At 53.9% G+C, this 9,321-nt stretch overlaps 1 protein-coding gene across 1 annotated transcript in view; it reads right to left on the bottom strand.

Moving 5' to 3' along the window:
* NR1H3 (nuclear receptor subfamily 1 group H member 3) overlaps positions 1 to 2,160 on the bottom strand; it is a 218,731-nt gene extending 216,571 nt beyond the window's left edge. Inside the window, exon 1 of the mRNA XM_069221646.1 lies at positions 2,042 to 2,160. The gene's annotated coding sequence lies outside the window, so the exon portion shown is untranslated. The remainder of the gene's footprint in view (positions 1 to 2,041) is intronic.
* Between the last annotated feature and the right edge of the window lie 7,161 nt (positions 2,161 to 9,321).

Here is a 9,321-nt window from a genome sequence, read left to right on the forward strand (position 1 = left end):
CCCTCTCCCAGTGCTATAGAGGTCAGTTCTTACCCTCTCCCCGTGTCACTGCACACTCTAGCGGTAGGGAGATCAATTCTTACCACTCACTAAGTGGTTTGGAGGTCAGTTCTTATCCTCACCAAGTGTCACTGCACACTAGCGGTAGGGAGGTAAGTTCTTATCACTCACTCAGTGTTTGGGAGGTCAGTTCTTACCCTCACTCAGTTTCACAGCACGCTCTAGGGGTAGGGAGGTCAGTTCTTACCCCTCACCTAGAGGTATGGAGGTCAGTTCTTACCCTCACCCAGTGTCACAGCACGCACTAGCGGTAGGGAGGTCAGTTCTTACTCCTCAGTGTCACTGCACGCTCTGGGGTAGGGAGGTCAGTTCTTACCCCTCACCCAGTGTTAGGGAGGTCAGTTCCTGCCCTCACCCAGTGCTAGGGAGGTCAGTTCCTACCCTCACCCAGTGTTCCTGCACGCTCTAGAGGTCAGTTCCTGCCCTCACCCAGTGCTAGGGAGGTCAGTTCCTGCCCTCACCCAGTGCTAGGGTGGTCAGTTCTTACCCTCACCCAGTGTCACTGCACGCTCATGTTCCTACCACTGGCGTGATGCGCGTCAGGAGGACGTCCACCGGAAGGCTGGTCAGTGAGGCGCAAAGCTCTCTCTGCGCTGGACGCACCTAGGAGAGCCACCCGGGCCGTACTTAGCAAACCGTACCTCACTCACCTGACAGGCACCGGACTGAGAATGATATTCAAGGGTCCCTCGGAGTGGGCAGGGAGGGGTATGGTTGCACTAGGGAGCCATCAGTTAATACACAGGGGGTAAGAACTGACCCTCCATACACCAAAGCACGCTGTGACACTGACTGTGGAGTCTCCGGTGCTGGGGCGCCGACACCTTCCTGCACTGACTGACGGTATATCTGATGTGCACACACTGAACGATGCCCCTAATGATGACGCCTCATTGCTACGTGTGATGACGTGTTGCTCTTCATCAGGACTACACTAGTAGATGAACACCAGAAAAACTAAGGTTGTATCTCTTTCCGCACGTCCCCTACTGCCCCACACTAACTAACAGGTTCTTAGTTAGACTGACTATATAACAGCGGCCTGCCCTGATGAAGGACCCTCGCTGAACCTGAGTGAGGGCCGAAACACGTTGACAATGAGCCTGGATTGCAAAGACCTCTCAGGATCCTACACATTTTTACACAACCCCTTCGTCTGATCATGAAGGAGTGACTATATAACAGCGGCCAGCCCTGATGAATGATCCTCGCTGAACCTGACTGAGGGCAGAAACTTGTTGACAATGACCCTGCATTGCACAGACCTCTCAGGATCCTACATGTTTTTACACAACCCCTTCGTCTGATCATGAAGGAGTGACTATATAACAGCGGCCTGCCCTGGTGAAGGACCCTCGCTGAACCTGAGTGAGGGCAGAAACATGTTGACAATAAGCCTGGATTGCACAGACCTCTCAGGATCCTACACGTTTTTACACAACCCCTCTGTCTGATCATGAAGGAGTGACTATGTAACAGCGGCCAGCACTGATGAATGATCCTCACTGAACTGCAGTGAGGGCAGAAACATGTTGACAATAAGCCTGGATTGCAAAGACCTCCCAGGATCCTACACGTTTTTACACAACCCCTTCGTCTGATCATGAAGGAGTGACTATATAACAGCGGCCTGCCCTGATGAATGACCCTCGCTGAACCTAAGTGAGGGCAGAAACACGTTAACAGTGAGCCTGCATTGCACAGACCTCCAGGATCCTACACATTTTTACACAAGTCCTTCGTCTGATCATGAAGGAGTGACTGTAATCCCCATGGCCTTCTCTCTAGTAAAACACAGACCGAGAGTTTATATCAATATCTGGTGAGTGTGAAATTGCATCATTCCTAGTGAACCACTGAAAGCTCGAGCCGGGCTCGAGTCTGAACCCTGGCCCTGGCTCGGCTCGAGGTCCTGCTGGAACTTCGAGTCCATGACGAGCCGAGCTTTCCTGTGCCTTCTGTCTGTCTGTCCCCTCCTTACCCAGTAGGTGCCATCACTGCCAGGGCTGCTGACTGTGGATCTGGGGAGGCAGGTTCGAGTCCCGGCGTCGGCTGAACAACCTGTGATTCTGGGCAGATCACGTCACCTCCCTGGGCCTCCAAACAATGCATGTGACCCTCGTGTAAGGCGCTCGACGCTTTAATCCGCTCTGTACACACAAAATAAACAAAGTCTTTAATAGAAGGAAAGAGGAGTAGAGGCCGCTTCTGGATGATTTGCATAAAGTGAAACCAGAAAACCTGGTTACATCGTGGCGTCCCCCTTACACTGTGTGATCTTAAGCACACACATCAACCACTTTCAAAGACGAGGGTTTAGGCGGCCAGCTGAACAAAACCACCACTTTAGGTACTTCTCAGTGCAGACCTATAATGTGCCTTATTAATATTAAATCTTACCCATGGCAGAAAAGCAACTTTTTTAAAATTTTGAAGAGACTTTACCATATTTCACATGATGCTTCTTGTATGATTTACATGGCAGATATTTTCAGAGATTGGCTCGTGCACGGGCTCTAAGATGCGAGCCGTGGTTGCCTCTGGCTCGACTTGTGCACGAGCTCTGAGATGCGAGCCAAGCTATTGGTTCACCTCGGCTCGTGCACGGGCTCTAAGATTCGAGCTGGCTCGACTCGTGCACACCTCTGAGATGAGAGCCAGGCTCTTGGTTCACCTCGGCTCGGCTCGTGCACGGGCTCTGAGATGCGAGCCAGGCTCTCGGCTCGGCTCGTGCACGAGCTCTAAGATGCGAGGCAAGCTATTGGTTCACCTCGGCTCGGCTCGTGCACGGGCTCTAAGATGCGAGCCAAGCTATTGGTTCACCTCGGCTCGTGCACGGGCTCTAAGATGCGAGGCAGGCTCTTGGTTCACCTCGGCTCGGCTCGTGCACGGGCTCTAAGATGCGAGCCAGGCTCTCGGCTCGGCTCGTGCACGAGCTCTGAGATGCGAGCCAAGCTATTGGTTCACCTCGGCTCGTGCACGGGCTCTAAGATTCGAGCTGGCTCGACTCGTGCACACCTCTGAGATGAGAGCCAGGCTCTTGGTTCACCTCGGCTCGGCTCGTGCACGGGCTCTGAGATGCGAGCCAGGCTCTCGGCTCGGCTCGTGCACGAGCTCTAAGATGCGAGGCAAGCTATTGGTTCACCTCGGCTCGGCTCGTGCACGGGCTCTAAGATGCGAGCCAAGCTATTGGTTCACCTCGGCTCGTGCACGGGCTCTAAGATGCGAGGCAGGCTCTTGGTTCACCTCGGCTCGGCTCGTGCACGGGCTCTAAGATGCGAGCCAGGCTCTCGGCTCGTGCACGAGCTCTAAGATGCGAGCCAGGCTCTCGGCTCGGCTCGTGCACGACCTATAAGATGCGAGGCAGGCTCTTGGTTCACCTCGGCTCGGCTCGTGCACCAGCTCTGAGATGCGAGCCAAGCTATTGGTTCACCTCGGCTCGTGCACGGGCTCTAAGATGCGAGGCAGGCTCTTGGTTCACCTCGGCTCGGCTCGTGCACGGGCTCTAAGATGCGAGCCAGGCTCTCGGCTCGTGCACGAGCTCTAAGATGCGAGCCAGGCTCTCGGCTCGGCTCGTGCACGACCTATAAGATGCGAGGCAGGCTCTTGGTTCACCTCGGCTCGGCTCGTGCACCAGCTCTGAGATGCGAGCCAGGCCCTTGGCTCGCCTTGTTCTTTTGTTTGCTGGTCCACATCTGATCTTTCCCTCACAAACTATACTGACAAAAAAAGAAAAAAGAAAAAGGCTTCACCCCAAAGTGCTCGGAAGGGAGCCCCCACTTACCTGAAGCGCTGGAGGTGGCCAGGGGGAGCCGGATGGGGGGCACGGCACCGGAAGTGGGCGAGGTACCCACAGAGGGGTTGGGGACACCCCACTTCTACTCCGACCAGGACTTGTCTCTGCGAGGAAACAGGAGTTACTATGACTACTCTCGGTGTAAAGTCTGAGTGGAGGCCTCTAGGCGCTCACTATCACCACAGACCCTCAGTGCACTCACCATCTCCACAGACCCGCTGTGCACTAACCATCACCACAGACCCGCTGTGCAATAACCATCAGCACATACCCTCTGTGCACTAACCATCAGCACAGGCACCATCGGCACAGACCCTCTCTGCACTCACCATCAGCACAGCCCCTCTGTGCGCTTACCATCACCACAGACCTTCTGTGCACTCCTACCACAGGCCCTCTCTGCACTCACCCTCACCGCAGACCCTCCGTGCACTCACCATCAGCACAGACCCTCTGTGCACTCCTACCACAGGCCCTCTCTGCACTCACCCTCACCGCAGACCCTCCGTGCACTCACCATCAGCACAGACCCTCTGTGCACTCCTACCACAGGCCCTCTCTGCACTCACCCTCACCGCAGACCCTCCGTGCACTCACCATCAGCACAGACCCTCTGTGCACTCAGCATGCCCACAGACGCTCTGTGCACTAACCATCACCACAGACCCTCTGTGCATTTATACCACAGGCACTCTCTATACTCACCATCAGCACAGACCCTCTCCGCACTCACCATCACCACAGACCCTCTGTGCAATTACCATCACCACAGACCCTCTGTGCAATCACCACAGACCCTCTCTACAATCACCATCAGCACAGGCCCTCTCTACAATCACCATCAGCACAGACCCTCTGTGCAATCACCACAGACCCTCTATGCGCTCCTACCACTGGCCTCTCTGCTCATACCACAGACCCTCTCTGCACTCACCATCAGCACAGACCCTCTGTGCACTCACCATCACCACAGACCCTCAGTGCACTCACCATCACCACAGACCCTCTGTGCACTCACCATCTCCACAGACCCGCTGTGCACTAACCATCAGCACAGACCCTCTGTGCACTCACCATCACCACAGACCCTCTGTGCATTAACCATCAGCACAGACCGTCTGTGCAATAACCATCACCACAGACCCTCTGTGCTCTCATACCACGGGCCCTCTCCGCTCTCACCATCAGCACAGTCCCTCTGTGCATTCACCATCACCACAGACCCTCTGTGCTCTCATACCACAGGCCCTTTCTACACTCACCATCAGCACAGACCCTCTGTGCAATCCCCATCAGCACATGCACCATCGGCACAGACCCTCTCTGCGCTCACCATCAGCACAGCCCCTCTGTGCCCTTACCATCACCAAAAACCCTTTGTGCACTAACCATCAGCACCGACCCTCTGTGCACTAACCATCACCACAGACCCCCTGAGCATTAACCATCAGTACAGACCGTCTGCGCACTAACCACTACTACAGACCCTCTGTGCATTTATACCGCAGGCACTCTCTATACTCACCATCAGCACAGACCCTCTGCACTCACCATCACCACAGACCCTCTGTGCATTCACCATCAGCACAGACCCTCTGTGCACTAACCATCACCAGAGACCCTCTTTGCTCTCATAAGACGGGCCCCCTGTGCACTCCCATCAGCACAGACCCTCTGTGCATTCACCATCACCACAGACCCTCTGCGCTCTCATACCACGGGCCCTTTCTACACTGACCATCAGCACAGACCCTCTGTGCAATCCCCATCAGCACATGCACCATCGGCACAGACCCTCTCTGCACTCACCATCAGCACAGCCCCTCTGTGCGCTTACCATCACCACAGACCTTCTGTGCACTCCTACCACAGGCCCTCTCTGCACTCACCCTCACCGCAGACCCTCCGTGCACTCACCATCAGCACAGACCCTCTGTGCACTCAGCATGCCCACAGACGCTCTGTGCACTAACCATCACCACAGACCCTCTGTGCATTTATACCACAGGCACTCTCTATACTCACCATCAGCACAGACCCTCTCCGCACTCACCATCACCACAGACCCTCTGTGCACTCACCATCAGCATAGACCCTCTGTGCACTAACCATCACCACAGACCCTCTGTGCACTAACCATCACCACAGACCCTCTATGCGCTCCTACCACTGGCCTCTCTGCTCATACCACAGGCCCTCTCTACAATCACCATCACCACAGACCCTCTGTGCAATTACCATCACCACAGACCCTCTGTGCAATCACCACAGACCCTCTCTACAATCACCATCAGCACAGGCCCTCTCTACAATCACCATCAGCACAGACCCTCTGTGCAATCACCACAGACCCTCTATGCGCTCCTACCACTGGCCTCTCTGCTCATACCACAGACCCTCTCTCCGTTCACCATCAGCACAGACCTTCTCTGCGCTCACTATCACCACAGACCCTCTGTGCACTCACCATCAGCACAGACCCTCTGTCACTCTCCATCAGCACAGACGCTCTGTGCTCCCATACCACGCGCCCTCTGTGCACTTCCATCAGCACAGACCCTCTGGGCACTCACTGTAGGAGGCTGGACTGGCTTGTAGTGAGTACCTAGGGGTACTTGCACCTTGCACCAGGCCCAGTTATCCCTTATTAGTGTATAGGGTGTCTAGCAGCTTAGGCTGATAGATAATGGTAGCTTAGCAGAGCAGCTTAGGCTGAACTAGGAGACGTGTGAAGCTACTACAGTACCACTTAGTGTCATATGCACAATATCATAAGAAAACACAATACACAGTTATACTAAAAATAAAGGTACTTTATTTTTATGACAATATGCCAAAGTATCTTAGAGTGTACCCTCAGTGAGAGGATAGGAAATATACACAAGATATATATACACAATAGCAAAAATATGCAGTATAGTCTTAGAAAACAGTGCAAACAATGTATAGTTACAATAGGATGCAATGGGGAAACATAGGGATAGGGGCAACACAAACTATATACTCCACAAGTGGAATGCGAACCACGAATGGACCCCAAACCTATGTGACCTTGTAGAGGGTCGCTGGGACTGTAAGAAAACAGTTAGGGTTAGAAAAATAGCCCACCCCAAGACCCTGAAAAGTGAGTGCAAAGTGCACTAAAGTTCCCCAAAGGACTTAGAAGTCGTGATAGGGGAATTCTGCAGGAAAGTCACAAATCAGCAATGCAACAACGATGGATTTCCAAATGAGGGTACCTGTGGAACAAGGGGACCAAGTCCAAAAGTCGCAAGCAAGTCGGAGATGGGCAGATGCCCAGGAAATGCCAGCTGTGGGTGCAAAGAAGCTGCTACTGGACAGTAGAAGCTGAAGATTCTGCAGGAACGACAAGGGCTAGGAACTTCCCCTTTGGAGGACGGATCCTCCACGCTGTGGAGAGTCGTGCAGAGGTGTTTTCCTGAAGAAAGACTGCCAACAAGCCTTGCTAGCTGCAAATCGTGCGGTTCGGGTTTTTTGGATGCTGCTGTGGCCCAGGAGGGACGAGGATGTCGGCAATTGCGTCTGGGGACAGAGGGGGCGTCGAGCAAGACAAGGAGTCCTCTCAGAAGCAGGCAGCACCCGCAGAAGTTCCGGAACAGGCACTACGAAGTGGAGAGAAACGGTGCTCACCTGAAGTCGCACAAAGGAGTCCCACGTCGCCGGAGGACAACTTAGGAGGTCGTGCAATGCAGGTTAGAGTGCCGTGGACCCAGGCTGGACTGTGCACAAAGGATTTCCGCCGGAAGTGCACGGAGGCCGGAGTAGCTGCAAAAGTCGCGGTTCCCAGCAATGCAGTCTGGCGTGGGGAGGCAAGGACTTACCTCCACCAAACTTGGACTGAAGAGTCACTGGACTGTGGGAGTCACTTGGACACAGTTGCTGGATTCAAGGGACCTCGCTCGTCGTGCTGAGAGGAGACCCAGGGGACCGGTGATGCAGTTCTTTGGTGCCTGCGGTTGCAGGGGGACGATTCCGTCGACCCACGGGAAATTTCTTCGGAGCTTCTAGTGCAGAGAGGAGGCAGACTACCCCCACAGCATGCACCACCAGGAAAACAGTCGAGAAGGCGGCAGGATCAGCGTTACAGAGTTGCAGTAGTCGTCTTAGCTACTTTGTTGCAGTTTTGCAGGCGTCCAGCGCGGTCAGCAGTCGATTCCTTGGCAGAAGGTGAAGAGAGAGATGCAGAGGAACTCTGATGAGCTCTTGCATTCGTTATCTAAGGAATTCCCCAAAGCAGAGACCCTAAATAGCCAGAAAAGAGGGTTTGGCTACTTAGGAGAGAGGATAGGCTAGCAACACCTGAAGGAGCCTATCAGAAGGAGTCTCTGACGTCACCTGCTGGCATTGGCCACTCAGAGCAGTCCAGTGTGCCAGCAGCACCTCTGTTTCCAAGATGGCAGAGGTCTGGAGCACACTGGAGGAGCTCTGGCACCTCCCAGGGGAGGTGCAGGTCAGGGGAGTGGTCACTCCCCTTTCCTTTGTCCAGTTTCGCGCCAGAGCAGGGCTGAGGGGTCCCTGAACCGGTGTAGACTGGCTTATGCAGAAATGGGCACCATCTGTGCCCATGAAAGCATTTCCAGAGGCTGGGGGAGGCTACTCCTCCCCTGCCTTAACACCTTTTTCCAAAGGGAGAGGGTGTCACACCCTCTCTCAGAGGAAGTCCTTTGTTCTGCCATCCTGGGCCAGGCCTGGCTGGACCCCAGGAGGGCAGAAACCTGTCTGAGGGGTTGGCAGCAGCAGCAACTGCAGTGAAACCCCTGAAAAGGCAGTTTGGCAGTACCAGGGTCTGTGCTACAGACCACTGGGATCATGGGATTGTGCCAACTATGCCAGGATGGCATAGAGGGGGCAATTCCATGATCATAGACATGTTATATGGCCATATTCGGAGTTACCATTGTGAAGCTACACATAGGTAGTGACCTATGTGTAGTGCACGCGTGTAATGGTGTCCCCGCACTCACAAAGTCCGGGGAATTGGCCCTGAACAATGTGGGGGCACCTTGGCTAGTGCCAGGGTGCCCACACACTAAGTAACTTAGCACCCAACCTTTACCAAGTAAAGGTTAGACATATAGGTGACTTATAAGTTACTTAAGTGCAGTGTAAAATGGCTGTGAAATAACGTGGACATTATTTCACTCAGGCTGCAGTGGCAGGCCTGTGTAAGAATTGTCAGAGCTCCCTATGGGTGGCAAAAGAAATGCTGCAGCCCATAGGGATCTCCTGGAAGCCCAATACCCTGGGTACCTCAGTACCATATACTAGGGAATTATAAGGGTGTTCCAGTATGCCAATGTAAATTGGTGAAATTGGTCACTAGCCTGTTAGTGACAATTTGTAAAGAGATGAGAGGGCATAACCACTGAGGTTCTGGTTAGCAGAGCCTCAGTGAGACAGTTAGGCACTACACAGGGAACACATACATATAGGCCACAAACTTA

The sequence above is a fragment of the Pleurodeles waltl genome, chromosome 3_1 (genome assembly GCF_031143425.1).
Source record: "Pleurodeles waltl isolate 20211129_DDA chromosome 3_1, aPleWal1.hap1.20221129, whole genome shotgun sequence".
Taxonomy (NCBI): domain Eukaryota; kingdom Metazoa; phylum Chordata; class Amphibia; order Caudata; family Salamandridae; genus Pleurodeles; species Pleurodeles waltl.